This window comes from Dipodomys merriami, unplaced genomic scaffold, assembly GCF_024711535.1.
Source record: "Dipodomys merriami isolate MVZ:Mamm:240054 unplaced genomic scaffold, mDipMer1.0.p SCAF_645, whole genome shotgun sequence".
Lineage (NCBI taxonomy): Eukaryota > Metazoa > Chordata > Mammalia > Rodentia > Heteromyidae > Dipodomys > Dipodomys merriami.
In genome coordinates, this window is record NW_027206230.1 from 476,753 (window position 1) to 493,012 (window position 16,260).

Consider the following 16,260-nt stretch of genomic DNA (forward strand, 5'->3'; position numbering starts at 1 on the left):
TTTTAAAAAAGTGAATCTGGTCCCTTGTTCTTAAAAGGGGATGTTGGGCAAAGATTCAGCTTCTGTCACTTCTTCAAGCTGACTCAGGGATGTTGATCCTAGTTAGCCAGGAACCTATAAACATAGCCTATTTTACAAAGAGGTTATCAGGGTTAAATGTCATTAAGAACAATATTTTAACTTTTAACAAATGCACAGTCCTTTTTTCTGGCTACAGCAGTGGAGCTTATTTAGACTTCTAGTTTACAAAAGGATCTTTCTGGATGGCATAGGAATGTGATCTCTAGTAATCCTAACAATGCCTCAGTTACCTATGTAGGCCTTCAGACAGATATCAATAGAAACACACACTCAGGTTTACAAAGTTTTTTTCCTGAGCAGATGAATTTCATGTAGCTGGCATCAGCTCAAAATTTACTGCCAATTAGAGTTTTTGGCACATACAGGGGTTGGGATCAAAACTATCTTCCACATTTTAAAACCTTAACTTTTTAGTACTATCACAGATGACTGAAGAGTTCCTGTCCCTTACAAGGTAGATAGACATAGACAGTAGGCATGCTTACAAACTATGTTCCCATGAACTCCTGGTTCTGACCAATTTTTGAAAAGCCACACACAAATGACTCTAAGATCTGACATTATTTCTGCCATACAAGCAGTGGCTTATGGTGTCTGGATGCTCCTCCATTGTTTTCATCCCAGGAGTGTCTTCTCCACACTGGGAAAAATGCCTCATTGGCATTTCCCTTAGTTAGTTGCTGAACTTGAACTCGGGGCCTGAGTGCTGTCCCTCAGATCTACAGCAGGCTATCGCTCTGCCACTTTGAGTCCTAAAGAAACTCTGCTTGCTCTTTCAGCCATCTTTTGGCTGAGTAGAAGTGACAGTTTCACAAGGACCTTTTTCTGCCTGGGCTGGGTTGGAACCAGTTTGTAGATCAACAATTCTCATAAAAGGCCACTTTCATCCACTTAAAAGCAACAAGGTGTTCAACATAGAAGTGTCTTTTAAGCATGTTCTTACCTGAAAAGTACTAAGAGCCAAAGTTACATCTGATAAACTTACAAGAATCCTCACTCCTTTTTGTGGACCTGCTAGGAACTGTTACAAAAAAAAAACCTATGAGAGCAAACTGAAATAGGAATTAAGCAATTATTTTGGTAATCCTAATTTTTCCTTTAGCATTTTGAGGTAAATATTTAGAACGTTTTTACTTTTAAACTTTATATCCAGAAATCAATTCCTAATTTGTTATCTCCGTTTTAATATTCTATACTTTAGTTTTTAGTTGCATTTTGAAAAATCCCTTGACCTCTCAAGGCTAGGTGTCACTCATTTTCTCTTGGATGCTTGTTTTAAAACAGATACACATGAAAACTTTTAAACTCAAATAAGAATTTTTCTTATTGCAAAAATTACAATCACAATCACTGTACCAAGAAGCTAGACTTAACACCATTTTGCCTTAAAAATATCCAATAGCAGAATATCATTGAGAACAAATCACATTATATAAATAAACTTTTTAATCCTTTTTAAAGGCCTTCTTAATTTTAATTTTAACATATCCCAGGGACAGTTTTAGCAATGATAATCCGATCATTACATCATTCAGTTTTACCATCATGTTTCCAGTGTCTATCTGAAGGTAAGGTACAAAATAAAGATGAGCCACTTAGCCCTTCCTGTGTAATGGGCACGCACCCAATCCAACTCTTTAGGGTTATATGAACTGCATTTGTGCCAGCTTGCCTTCTTTCAACATGCATGGTTCTACTGTGCATGACCAGCTGAACTGCACTTCTGCATGTTCACCCTTCACTCCTAAAGATAGTTCTTCTCTTGTCTTCTAAGTTTCTCCTTGTTGTTTAGCCAGATATCTTTATTACAGTGTAAAGAGACTTATGCATTCTAAAATACTAGATTTTCTAATTTTCAAGTTAAAGAATCCTTAAAAAGCCATTTAAAACAAAGTGAAAATTCTTTAAAAATTTTTTTGGTAATGTCGAAACGTCATAACCTTTTGAATTTTAAATTTTGAACTCACCCAATTGTTACAGAATGCTGAAAATGTCTATCTTCAACATATTACCAAACACATACAAAACACACTCACACAGATATTTAAGCATGCAAAAATAAAAACAACTTTTACATACATTTTCTAAAATTTTCAAACAAAAATTTAAGACAATATTTCTTTTAAACTAAGTATCTTTGTTGAGTTTCATTTTTCAAGGGCTTGCTTTACAAAGGCATTTCTCCAATTAGTCTTTTGAATCCCTTCTGTTGGAGGAATGCTGGGGGGATGGTCACCTGAAACTAAACTGGCCTGATTTTTATCCAATTTTATACAAGAGCAGTTTACATTGTCAGGACTAGGTGAAAAGTGAAACCCAGCCACACAGCCTTCTCTGTGACTGAGCTCAGCTGGAGGCTGGAGCTTTTATTTCCCCAGAGATGTTCAAATAAATAACAAAATCACAAAAACCAAAAACCCACATTAAAGCTCGTACCAATTCTAAAACAGAACGAGACAACTCAACACCCAAAGGCTGAGTTTATCCCTACCAGAACTCTGTGCCGTTCTCACTCAGCAAGCTGAATCCAGAGTCTGCTGAATGAGCATGCTACTCTCACCCAGAACTTCCCTACCTCAAGAAACAGAACAGAGAACAATCAGGTCTCAGTGAATGGGGTGATGTCTCACCAACGTTTGTTGACCCAGGGGCCTTCCAAAGTGGAAGAGAAGTCCCAGTCATTTTGGAGCAAGGGAAATAAGTCCCTAGCGGCCATCCCCTCAGACTGACAGATTCTCCCCCATATTCAGACCCTCCTGGGCCAAGGACAAAGGCTAATATAAACTCCAAATGACAAACAGAACACTCAACACAAAGAATTTACAAAGACACACTGCATCATTGTAAATTGTAAACAAGAAAGCGCCGAACTACATACGGAGAGTTTCCCCCAAAATGGAAAACTTCCCAATACAGATGGAAAACTTCCCACAAAATGTCTGCATGAAAGTGCGAGACTACAGACAGAAAATTTCCCAAAAATATCTGTACTAAACAGCAATCTACCAAGAGGGGTCTGGGGACATCTTCTCAAAGAACCCCGTTGTCAGTCTTATAGCGCATCTACCAAGAGTCCTTGCCAACCAGAATACAGACCCTGTGGGAAACCAGAATTACAGATACAGAAATTACAGGCAACCAAATATGCAGAACAGCAGTGCCTTGAATTAACAGCTGTTTTTGTTTTTTGAGTCTCTGGGGTGGGGCGTCTGGATGGTTTTATGAGGGAGATTCCACATGAACCCCCAGAAATGTTGTACAGACTTGAGATGCCCAAAAGACCCCCAGAGACCACGACCAATATGAACAGCATAAGAGTCTTTTATTTGCAAGCTCAAGCTGGTCCTCTGTGCACTCACTAACCGGTGATAATAAGAATCCCTGAGCACAACATCAGCACAGTTTTATAGTACTGAACAAACAAATTTAGGGAATTTCCACACAAGCAGTTACATGATTGGTTTGAGTCCACCCAAACCACACTGCCTTTTCTCTGAACTATTGGTATGTACTGTTCCTGGAACACTTGGGAAAGTGTTTTGATTTCTTAAGGGTGGGCAGGGTTGGTGGCAACCTGTGGTTTTTTTTCTCTCTCTTGGTATTACTCTGAGGGAAGCCTAGCACAAGATGGTAGGGTTAATCTTAAATTAGAGTTATTTTGGCTCTTCAGCCTGAATAAACCATAGCATACCACATACAAAGCTTTGGTAAAACACAGGTCTGGCTTACACTGTTGGACCAATAGGAGTGTATGTCTACTGCTGTTGCAGGTGTGTCTTAAGGTGTGTGGAGTTTTTCATCCTGATGATCTTGCAATGATGAAATTGACTACACAATTACCTGGGCATATCCCTGCTGAGACTTTTAATATTAAGTCACAGGTTAACAAAGAACAATATTTGAAATGAAATATATTGAACAACCAGACATGGTGACCAAAATAATTTTTACCTGATTCAGTGTATTTTTTACATGCTATATCATATGTACAAGTTCTTCATTTCCTTCTGTGTCATTATGTTGTCTTTCCTTATTTTGGTTTTGTTTTCAGAACCATGGTATAAGAGGGCATTTCTTATATTTTTGTCTTATAGTCTTCAGAAAGTCTACAGTTAAATAGGCTTAAGTTCCTTTTGTTAGAAAATTAAAAGCACATTGGATGGGGTCTTTATCATAATTTTGTTATGATAAAAAATACGTTTTTATTTCTGGCATTTTACCTGTATAATCTCATTTCAATCTTTTCCAAAGGACACTTTAGTGGAAGGAGGAAATTCAAAATGGATTCTGTTAGAGAATTTCTTTTTCATGTTTTTTTTTTGGGGGGGTCCAGTCGTGGGGCCTGAACTCTGGGCCTGGGCAGTGTATCTCAGTTCTTCAGCTCAAGGCTAGTGCTCTACCACTTGAGCCACAGTGCCACTTCTGGCTTTTTTCTTTTTTGCTTATGCGGTGTTGAGGAATCGAACCCAGGGCCTCATGCATGCAAGGCAAGCACTCTAACACTGAGCCACCTTCCCAGCCCCCTGGTAGAGAATTTCTCTTGCTAAAAACTCTGGTACATAGTAAGGTAAGCAACTCCAAAATTATTTATTATGGAGGTGAGTTGAAAGTCATCTAATACTCTTTCCTCAATGAAAAGAGAGGATTTAAAATAACTAATATTTTTAAAGTTAATGGGCACAAATATGTACGAATTTTCTAGAAATAAAATGATCATTCATGAAACCTTACTGATACTTCAAAGAATGGTTTCCAATAAGAAGAATCACCTTCATACATTTTCACACAATGTGTATCTGCCTGGTAACAGAACCCCAAACTAGAATAAAGCATCTAATAGCTGTCTAATTTTTGTTGCCTTTTTGCAAGACTGCTTTCTTATCATATTGATTAGTATGAATTCTATGGCCAGTACAATATCACATATCTCATAACAGTTACTAGATTGGACCTTCATGGATGAGATGGTGTGGGTTTCTGGTGGAGCCCTCTCTGGTTAAAAGGGGGAGTTGGTATTGGCACAGTCTCTGTAGTGGAGCATGGTGAGTCTTAGGGAGTGAAGACCAGTCTGTGTTGGGCTTTGAGACCACAGGGAGGAGACAGGAAGTACTAGACTTGTTAGGGGCCTGGTCTCTTGTAGAGTATGCGGTACTTTAGTAAGAAGGCTGGGTCACAGGGCTGGAGGCTGATTGGGGCAGAGCTTTGAGAAGGAAGAACAAAGCTACAAAGGAGGAGGTTACTTAGAGGAAGGGTTCTGGGGGAGCATTGTGAGCCCTTGTGGGATATGTAGGATGAGGTTTCCCATAAGGCAAGGCAGTGAATGTAGGCAAGAGGCTGACAGAATGTGGGGATTCTGGTGCAGGAATGCGGAGCTATGAGGGAGAGGCTTTTCAATGTCTGGCCTTGAGAGGTCAGGGTGGTAAAAGGAAGACATGGACTAGTAAGGGGCGGGGTTTCTGGTGGACAATGGCAGGCCTTTGGAGAGTATGTTCGGGTGGAAGTGGGGTTTCCTGAAGAGAAGAGTGCAGTCACAATGTATGGAGGAGATTTACAGAACCAGAGCTTTGTGAGAGCACTGATAGGATGCAGTGCACCAGAATGGTTAAGATGGGGTTTCTGGTATAGTCAGTCACCACTTTGAAAAGAGGAGTAATGTTGGGTGGGGATTTCAGTATTGCAAGGCAGGCCATGGTCTTTGTACAGGGTTTCCAGTAGGGCAAAGCAACCTTCAAAAAGGGAAAACGGAGGGACAGGGATTTACAGTTGAGCCTGGTGAGGCTTCCAGATGGAGGCCATCTGATGCAGTTGTTTCTAGTGGAGCAATGTGGGTGTTGAGAGATGGGATAGTGTGTTGGGGGTATTCTAGTGGGTTTTTTCTGGAGCAATGCAGGGCTTGGAGCCATGGGGATAGTTGGAGGAGGGGCTTTGAGAAGGAGTGGAAGGGATATAAAGGGTATCTGGTGGAGTAGGGTGTGGATCTGAGGGAGGAGCCAATAGGGGTCGGGTTCATCTGAGGAGTAAGGCAGGGCATTGAGAGAACACTTGTGGGAGGTGGTGAGGCTTGTGGTAGAACAGGGCTGGCTTTCTAGGCAGGAGATGGGCTGTGTGAGAAGCTTCTAGCCAACCAAGGTGAGGCTTCAAGGGCAGTTATAGGGAGGTGAAGGGTTTTTGGTATTGCATGATGGGTTTTGTGAGAAGAAGTAGGTTCAAGGCTGGGTTTGAAAGGTTAGTCCAGTTTGAAGTAGGCTAGTTATGGGCGGAGGTTCTGATGAAAATAGGAGAGGATCGAGGGAGAAGGCTACTTGGTATGAAAGGGAAGGGAGTAGCTTGGATGTACTAGGAAAGGGGAGCAATGTGACTATGAGGGACTAGAGTAGTGAGGGTGGGGTATCTGTGAGCTTGCAAGATGGTTTATTGCAGTCATCAAAATGGTGATTTAAGCAATGTGTCTTTATCATTGGATGCATCGATGTTAAAACATATCTAAGAATGTGAAGCACTACTATACAGACCCTGAAGAAACTCAAAAGGATCTGTGAAATTATGTTGGAATAAAATTAATGACTAATTACAGTAGGAATTGATTTTCACTCGGCCCATAAATACTTTCCAGAAGAAAAGGCTACATTGAAAAATAAACAATTAAAAGGAAGCAGGCAGGCAGACCTTGAAGTAAACATTATCCAATGAACAACAGCTATTGAGGAATGATTGCAATCTTCTTTTACCTCAGTTACAGTTACTGACCTATATTCTTCCCTAATGCCAAATCAAAAAGCCATGAAAATGCAGTAATTATTGTCAAGGCCTTAGAATTTACAGAAAGAATTCAATGAATGTAGTTCTAGAAAGTATAAAGATAGATGTCGTAGCTAAAGATTGAAGAAAATATCCCCATCTCTGGCCCTCCAGGGTGAGAAAGGTTAAGCCAAAGCATAATGAGAATGGACAGAAGTACAGTAGTGCATACCAGTAGTCCCAAGATACAATGATGAAGGTGTATCGGGGGAGAAAATCAACAAGATCATAACAGGACTTAGCACTGGAGAGTAGAGAAAAGAGCAGTGAAAATTCAAGGAGAATTACAAAGGATGCCCTTGCATATATGGCAGTAGAGCACATCACATTGGGGTCTAAAGTACGTGTAGGAAACTACCTGTGCTCATAAGGTGTCACAAGAAGTGATGAACATACGATTTACAGGATATTGAATAATCATAAAAGTCTTGCTTCAGTAGTGAAGAGTTAAACCTTGATAAACTCTGTTTTGAAACACCTAACAAACTATAAAACCAAGACAAGAAGATTCAAAATGTGTATGTTACTTGACTGTTTGCAATAGTAGAGATAAAAAAAATCAAATCACATAATGTGGATGCAAAAGAATAACATTATTAAGGTAATCTTTAAACAATACACATTTTATGTGAATAGTCCTGATTATAAATGATTTGTTTTTCTTAGAGATTTTGGATGCACAAAAACAACAAAAAACAAAAACAAATAAAAGCAAAAGACACTTGGCAATAGAGCTGGCTGCCAGTGCCTTATCCTTATTTCTAGATAGTCATGAGCCTGAGATTGGAAGATCATAGTTCACCGATGGCTGGGGTAGCAATCCATGAGACATTTATGTTCAATTGTTCAATCAAAGACAGATTGAAACTTTGGATCAAATAGTACAGACTCAGTCAGTCATTAGTGAAAAAAACAAGCAAGAGTTTGAGGCTCCAAGTCAAGTTTCATTACTGGGTGGCACGCGTGCGCATGCGCAGACACACACACACACACACACACACACACACACACACACACACACACACAAATGGAATGAGAGAGGAAGAGGGAGAAAAAAGGGAATATTAAGAGTTTAAAATGTGAACCTGTCTTCCAGGACTATCCTAAACATTTATTAATAAAAATGAAGGAAACCATGGAACCTAGGTTCCATGACTATTTTCCCAAGTCTTTCCATTTTCTTAAGAAAGGGGCTGTGTCATTCTTTCTGATAGAAACATAAAATTTCATTGTGTATATATACCACCTTTTCTTGAACTATTCATATATAGAGAGGCTTCTAGTTTGGTTCAATATCTTAGATATGGTAATAATGCTTCCAAAAACATAGTTGTAGATTTAGTAAATTTTAGCTTGAGATCATTTCCACAAATGCCCAGGAGTGGGATTGCTAGCTCCAAAGCTATGTACATTTGACCTTACAAAATGATGCTAATTGAAATGAACTCCAAGGTATGGAAACAAGTCATTTTTTTCAGATGTCAACCTTGATATCTCTAAAATAGTGTATCTAGATCTTATTTTATTTCATTTGTCTTTTTCAATTGGTTTATCCCCTGCAATCTCTGTCTTAATTCTGGTACCTTTCATTTTGTAAATACATTTATCTGATTTTGAGAAGGAAAAGAAAAACATAGTGATGAAAGGAGTACAAAGAGCGACCCACTGCAACAATGATATTCACAAGACACTATGTCAGAAATGAACTTGACAACCTTGGGTGGGAAGAGGGGTAGGAGGTGGGAAAGGATATGATAACAACGATGGAGTGGGTAACAATATTCAACAAGGAATTTACCTTACTCATGTAACTCTACACACTCTGTAAAGTATCTTTGAAATAAAATAAAATTCAAAAATTGAACCTATCCTAAAAATAATATCCTTTTCAAGATAATACATCTCTCACAGTACTTGTGAGAGATTCTAGAGTCAAGCTGTTAGACCTGAAAAGGGATAGATTGGGAAGCCATCTCAAACAGCATTCAAAAGGCTGTGCTCTGGGAAGGTCAAACAGTCAAGGGAAGACAGGAGTATGAAGAGTTATTACCTCAAGGGTATTTAAGTTAGAGCTGTTGGACAATAAAAGACTAAGACTTTGGAGACAAGATGGATGTCTGTGATATAGTTGTAATGACCCTTGCTCCCTTCTTCTCCCTAACAATAAGGGATTCAATTATCACTATGTTTACAAACAATACCTCATGTTAATAATTATAACCACAAACTAGATTGATGCCTTAGTTTGTGGACATACCTGTAGCCACTGACCACCCCCTATAGTAGAATGAATATAAAGTCTGTTAAGCAGGATTTGGGGATCCAGAAGCTGGTAATAAGGCATTGGGTCCTCTCGTGTCTTCATTCCTATCACTTCCTGTGATTTCTCAGTTCTTTGGCCAGGTATCCCATTGTATTTGCTGTCCCAAGGTTGCGGTTAATGACAGTACTTATATTCTGAATACCTCAAAACAAACCACATAAAAATACTTCCTCAAAGAAGATTGACAAATGTATAGGATCACCTGGAAAGATACCTAACATCAGCAGTCAACCTGTGATCCTCTAGCAAGAAAGTGCAATTCAGGACTATCTTTACTTGTGATAATATAAGAAATGGATAATTGTCCCTTTTGTATATTTGGTATTTGGTATTGCATATATTTTCAGAAACACATATACATTGTGAAATAATGTTATTTATTTCATAGGTCAGACCACGTCACTGGAGTGATGACCCAGTTGCCTGAATTACAAATAGGTGAGTGTGAATTGCCTAATTACGACCATTTCTCCATGAAACTCAGCAACACAGAATGAAGTATCAGGGTCAGGCCATTCCATACCTGTGAGGATTTATACCTAGATTAGAGTAATATACACCTCTCAGCATTCATGGCACATTCGTGTGTTAAAATTGTCATCAGATCAGAAAAATGCTAGAGCTTAAAGTAGAATGATGGGCAATACATTTTCAATGCAAGAGTGATATCACACCTGCAATTATTCTCAGTGGAGAATCCTTTCTATACATTATACTGACTTAACTTCTACTTTGTGCTTTACCATTATCAGGCAGGATCACACTGTATTGAGCTACAATACTGCAGCAACCTCAGCTGCCTTTGAATGTTACCTCCAATCTTGGTACTAAGGTCAACACTGCAAATCTAACCACATAGTTAGTGGACACCCGAACTTTTCAAGCCTGGTTAACAATTGAGCTATCACTGCTCATTGCCAGTGTTAAAGATCTCACTCTTTAGATTTATTGTTTATCTTCTTATATTTCCAACACTGCCTTAGATGTTGATTTTTGAAGTAGAACTTTTAGTTTGCATCTGATTTATGAGGGTGTTAGTAATGCCAGTTAAACTGCATATATTATAATGTAAGTAATTTGATGTTTTCACATGTGAATTAAATTTTGGTAATTGAGGAAGTGAATACACATCACTCACAAAAGTTTCTTTATGTGTATTGGTATTGCCATATTGTGAGCTTCCTAAACACCATCCATGGAAGCACATGTCCCTAATTCTATCATTTCTGTCACTGAGACAAGGCTTGGAATGTCCAGACCATTTGGCACCTCATAGTAAGAACCTTTCTACAAAGAAGGGGGAGAGAATAGCAAACAGAGCAAATGAATCTTCCAACAGTTTTTAACATATTCATTATGCTTAGCCATTAAGACCACCATAATAGTATTGTTTACCTACTCTTTTCTGTTCTAAGCAGTTTTATTTATGGATCTTTAAGAAATTATAAAAGAATAACATAAGAAATCTATATGAATCATATAAGAAATCACAAAAAATGGTCTGTTAGGTATATATACTCCCAAAGACATAATTTCAGGAAAGCATTAAGCACATAAAATGTAATGTAATGACTCTTTATTGAAAACTTCAGCAGTTGTAGTTTATTTATTCTGATAACAAAGTTTATAAAGTAAGTTACAATAGTATTCCAAATGGAACACAGAACTAGAAACATGAAGGGTAGCACTAAAGAATATTACTGCTACCATTAATAGAGTAAGAAGGAAATTTAGGCAAAACTCCTTCAGAGTAAAAGCCACAGGACAGCCCCATCATTACTTTCATTGTTCATATGAAGAAAAGACCTTTTTGTAGTAGACAAATTTTCACAGATATTAACATCAATTGGGTATATATTTCTTAAGGCATTCAGGAAGGATGCTCTCACCATGTTAATTGAAGCTGACTTCTCTGGGACCTACTACAGAATGCACAGACACTATTCCAAGCACTGCACCTGTATTAGGTAATTGTAGTGCTTATGAGTGTTTTTCAAGTTAGAAAATGAATTAAATATTTTATTAAAAACAGAAGTAGGCAACAAGGTGAAGCAAATTTCCCAAATACCCAAGACTGATCAGTTCTAGACACATAATTCAAATCCAGGTTTGCACCAGGCATATCTGAGGATATTCTTTGTCATATTCATTAACTTTCAAGAGCTATGGAGCAGATGAACCCACATTATCTTCCTATAATGGCAATAAAAATGCTTCAGAATATAGATATTTTTAAATGAAAAGGGTGTGGCTAATGAAAGTGTAAGTGATCTTTATACCAAACAAAGATCAGTTTAATTTCTCACGAAATACATGAATGAACATCATTCAGATTCCACTTTTCATTACTCCTGGAGTAATTGCTTAAAGAGACCAATTCCATGTCAAAGACACTTGTGCTGATAAACACAGGCTTTTTTCATGAAGTACCGTGAATACACAGTGAATAGTTTGTTATGGATATATAATCCAAAAGAAATAATTTAGTGGATGGAGGTTCTGGGAAGATGGCGGAGGAGAAGCTGGAGGCTAAACAAGCTCTCGCATAGAAAGCAGTTTTAGAGGTCCAGCAAACAGTCCTAAGCCAGAGAACCACACCAAGTGTGCCTTTAAAGGACAGAGAGTTAGGCCAGAGAGGGAAAATAAAGGCAAGGAGACAGCTCTGAGCACTTGCCAGCAGCTGCCGCTGCTGCAGCAGCAGCTGTGGCGGCGGCGGCGGCCATACCTGCCATATCTGAATCACAGAGAGTCTGGGATGAAGGAGCCAGACACAGAGGGTGAGCAGATTCTACTCATCACCAGCAAGAACCAACAAGGATCAGAAATCTTCATCCTTCAGTTCGCAGACCAGAGACAACCCAGGAATCAAGACTCGGTGTGAGTAGAAACCTGACATACTCACTCCTTCTTAGGGAGCAGAGGAGGGAAGGCCACCCCTCCCCCCCCAGTACTGGAGATCTCTATCTTGGATACCGACAAAGCTCGGCAGAGCTGCTAGCTCTAACTCAGGCCTTGGAAGTAAACTAGAGTCATTTAGCAGGTCACAGGAGCCTAACCTGAACTGCCAGACTCAGCTCTACCCAGGGAAAAGTCACCCAGCTTGGGTGCCAGCCCCAGGAGTGGCTTTCTTCACCGTGTAATCAGAGGCAGAGGCTGCCCCTCCCTTTAGCAGCCTCAACAATCAATTGAAATTCAGTAAACAGAAACCCTGAGAATGGCCCCAGGCTGGGCTCTGTGAGTTTCTCACAAACCAGCCCCCAGGAAAAGCTGCTGTTTGCTAAAAGGCCTCAACTCTACCCAGAACCTAGCCTCATCACAACATCTCCAAACTTGAGGAAAAAGCCATCTCCCTCTTTTGTGATACTCAAAGCAAAAATGACTCCCATTGAACTAACCTGGGAGGAGGAATGCAAACCTTTGAGGAAAGCAGAACATTTTTCTGCCTGTTCAAACAAACTGATTTAAGAAACCAACCAAGCCACAGGAACACAAGCAGACCAGAGACTCCAACAAGAGGCCGGTTAAGGACACAAGGGAGATTCAGGATTTTTCCCACCCCCACCCCAAAAAATCAAAGAACTATTGTTTTTAAAGTTGCAGAGCTTCTGCAGGGCAAATGACATAGCTAGCAAGATCAATAGAAAGCCCACGGATTGGGAGAAGATCTTTACTAGCCATAAAATGGACAAGGGTCTCATATCTAAAATATACTTGGAACTCAAAAAATTAAACCCCCCCAACAACAAATCCTCAAAGAAACAACTGCCAAATAAATATGTGGGCGAAAGACTTAAAGAGAAACTTCTCTGAAGAAGAAAGAAGGATGGCCAATAGACACATGAACATCCCTAGCCATAAAAGAAATGCAAATAAAAACAACATTGAGATATCACCTCACTCCAGTTAGAATGGCAAAAATCAAGAACTCTAACAACAACAGATGCTGGAGGGGATGTGGCAGAAAGGAACCTTACTTCATTGTTGGTGGGAATGTAAACTTGTTCAACCAATTTGGAAAGCAGTATGGAGGTTCCTCAAAAGACTTCACATAGAACTCCCCTATGACCCAGCAATCCCACTTTTGGGCATTTACCCAAATGTTTACAAACAAGACCACACTAAAGCTACCAGCACAACTATGTTTATTGCAGCATTATTTACCATAGCTAAGATATGGAACCAACCCAAATGCCCCTCAGTAGATGAATGGATCAAGAAAATGTGGTATATATACACAATGGAATTCTATGCCTCCATCAGAAAGAATGACATTGCCCCATTTGGTAGGAAATGGAAAAACTTGGAAAAAATTATATTAAGTGAAGTAAGCCAGGCCCAAAGAAACATAGGTCCGATGGTTTCCCTTATTTGCAATATCTAGTATATGTATGAGTCAAGCGGAAAAGGTCAGATAAAGTGATGTCAGGAAAATGAACCGTTAGATGTGTATTTTAATGTTTTTTTTCTTTCATGTATGTGTTTCTAACGCATTTATAAGATTATCTCTTTGTTGCTTTGTATGTCCCTCCCCCACAGTATAACCCCTGCTTTCACTATATTTGATGTCAGTATCACTTGTGGAGGAGATGGGGTAAAACCAGTTATTTAAGGATACAGGTGGACCTGTTGCAACAATGAGAAGTACAAGTTGTCATGTCCAAAACGAGCTTTACAAAGTCGGTGCGGGGGGCGAGGGGAAGGAGAAGGATTGGGATTGGGGGGGAGGGGGAGGCAGGGAAGGGATATGAAAGGTAAACAAAGGAGGAGGCTGCAATGCTTGGTAAGAAATGTACGCATTATGCTGCCCATGTAATTGTAACTCCTCTGTACAGTATGTTCCCAAATAAAATAAAATTAAATTTAAAAAAAGAACTATTGTTTTTGTACCTTTTATAAAATAATTTTTTTCTAATTTTTTTAATCTTTGATTTTTACTTTTTGAAAAAAAATTGTTTTCTAGTAATTTTTTTTCCTCTTAGAATTTTATTTTAGGGGTTTCAGTGTGTGTGCGTTTTTCTTTCTTTTTTTGTTTGTTTTTTGTTTTTGTTTTTTGTTTTCGCTTTCTGTTTAGCTCTACTGAACCTCTGATCTTTTTTCTTTCTTTCTCATCCTTTTCACCTTTTCTTCTCTTGCATTCTTCTTTATGTGACTTAATTGTTGTTCTACACATCCTCAGATAAACCTGTAGTCAATTATTAGACCTTTTACCCCATTGTGTACACACTGAATCCACAAATTTATTACTCAATTCGAAACCTCTAAGACTTAAATTCCTTAAGAGCAGTACTACCTCTTTATACCTTTATAATATTTTAAGTGTTTTTATTTTTATATCTCCTTTATATCCCTCCCCTTCTCTCATTATATTCACGTTCTTTTCTGAATAGTTTGTTTTTGAGCAAGTATATTTGTAATTTTTACCTTTCCAATTTTTTTGGTCTCCTTTTGTTCCCTTTCTCTTTCTTCTTTTGTTTCTCTCTCCCTACTTTCATCCTATCCAACCTATTTCCTGCTTTGAGATTAGGACTTAGTTAACACTACCTGTGCCTTCCCACATTACTCTATTCCTATTTTTTACCCACAACTCTTCCTAAACCTAATAATTTCTGGTTTACCAAATACTTCTTTGCAGTTCGTCGCCTATTAATATATAGTTGTTCAATGTTGAATAGATTTATCTGTTGAACTAGATTGTACCTGCAGACTATTGACTGTGCAAATACAGATTTTGGTTGATACTTGCCTTAAGTTTGTGTTCTAGCACAAAACTGGTGTTGATTTCATCCCAAATGGGCAGGGTAAGCTGGAAAAATACAAGAAAAATGGCAAATCCACGTATCTCAAATCCCACTCATGATAATCAGGGGACAGAACAGATAATGAATAATCCAGAGGAGACTTCCCAAATAGCTCTACAAGCACTGCTGGCAAACATGATAAATGAAAAGACTGAAAACATACAAAGGACCCTGTATGAGCGTGATAGGGATAGAAAGCAGGCAATGCAAAGTTTTATACAGGACTATCATGAGCAAGAGGAACCTAGTCAAAAACTGATACAGGATTTGCCTGAGCAGCTTGAGAATGCTTAAAGAGAAAGGCAGGAATGGCATGAGCAGGCTGAGAACATTCAAACAGAATTATAGGAATGGCATGAACGGGAGGAAGCTAAGCAAAGAGCAATACAGGAATTGAGAGAGCAGGAAGAGAATACACAAAGAACACTAAAGGCATTCATGGACTCCATTAACAAAGAGCTGAAGGAAGTCAGGGAGAACACAAAGGGAATACTGACTGGAACCCAACAGATGGAATGGGAGTGCAAGGAAACCATAAACAATCAACTAAGTGATTTGAGAATAAACACCAAACACCAAATTAAGGAAGTAAAGAAGTCAATACAAGATCTAAAACAAAGCTTCAACAAAGAATTTGAAGCCATCAAAACTGACCAACTTGAAAGAAAAGAAATAAAAAACAAAGTAGAAAGTCTTGACAGCAGGTTAGACCGTGAAGAAGATCGAATCTCAGGGATTGAAGACAGCCTAGATATTATAGAGAAAGAACATACATCAATCCAAGACAAATCCAAGAAATATGATAGATCTATCCAACACTTGGAAGACACAATCAGAAGGCTTAATGTAAGGATCATATGTGTAAAGGAGCACCTAGAAACAGAAGTTAATGGTCTAGGAAATTTGTTTAACAGGATCCTAGCAGAGAACTTCCCAAACATGCAAAAAGATAGGCCTATTCATATGCAAGAAGCTTTTAGAACTCGAAATAGACCAGACCAGAATAGGACATCCCACTGTCACATTATAATACACACAGTATCAACTCAAAACAAGGAAAAGATCCTTAAAGCTGTCAAGGAGAAAAAGACTAATCACCTATAAAGGAAACCAATTAGAATCAACTCAGATTTCTCAGCTGAGACAATCAAAGCAAGAAGAGCCTGCAATGACGTATGCCATGTCCTAAAAACAAGCAAATATCAACCAAGAATACTGTACCCAGCTAAACTCTCCTTCATAACTGAAGGCCAAATAAAA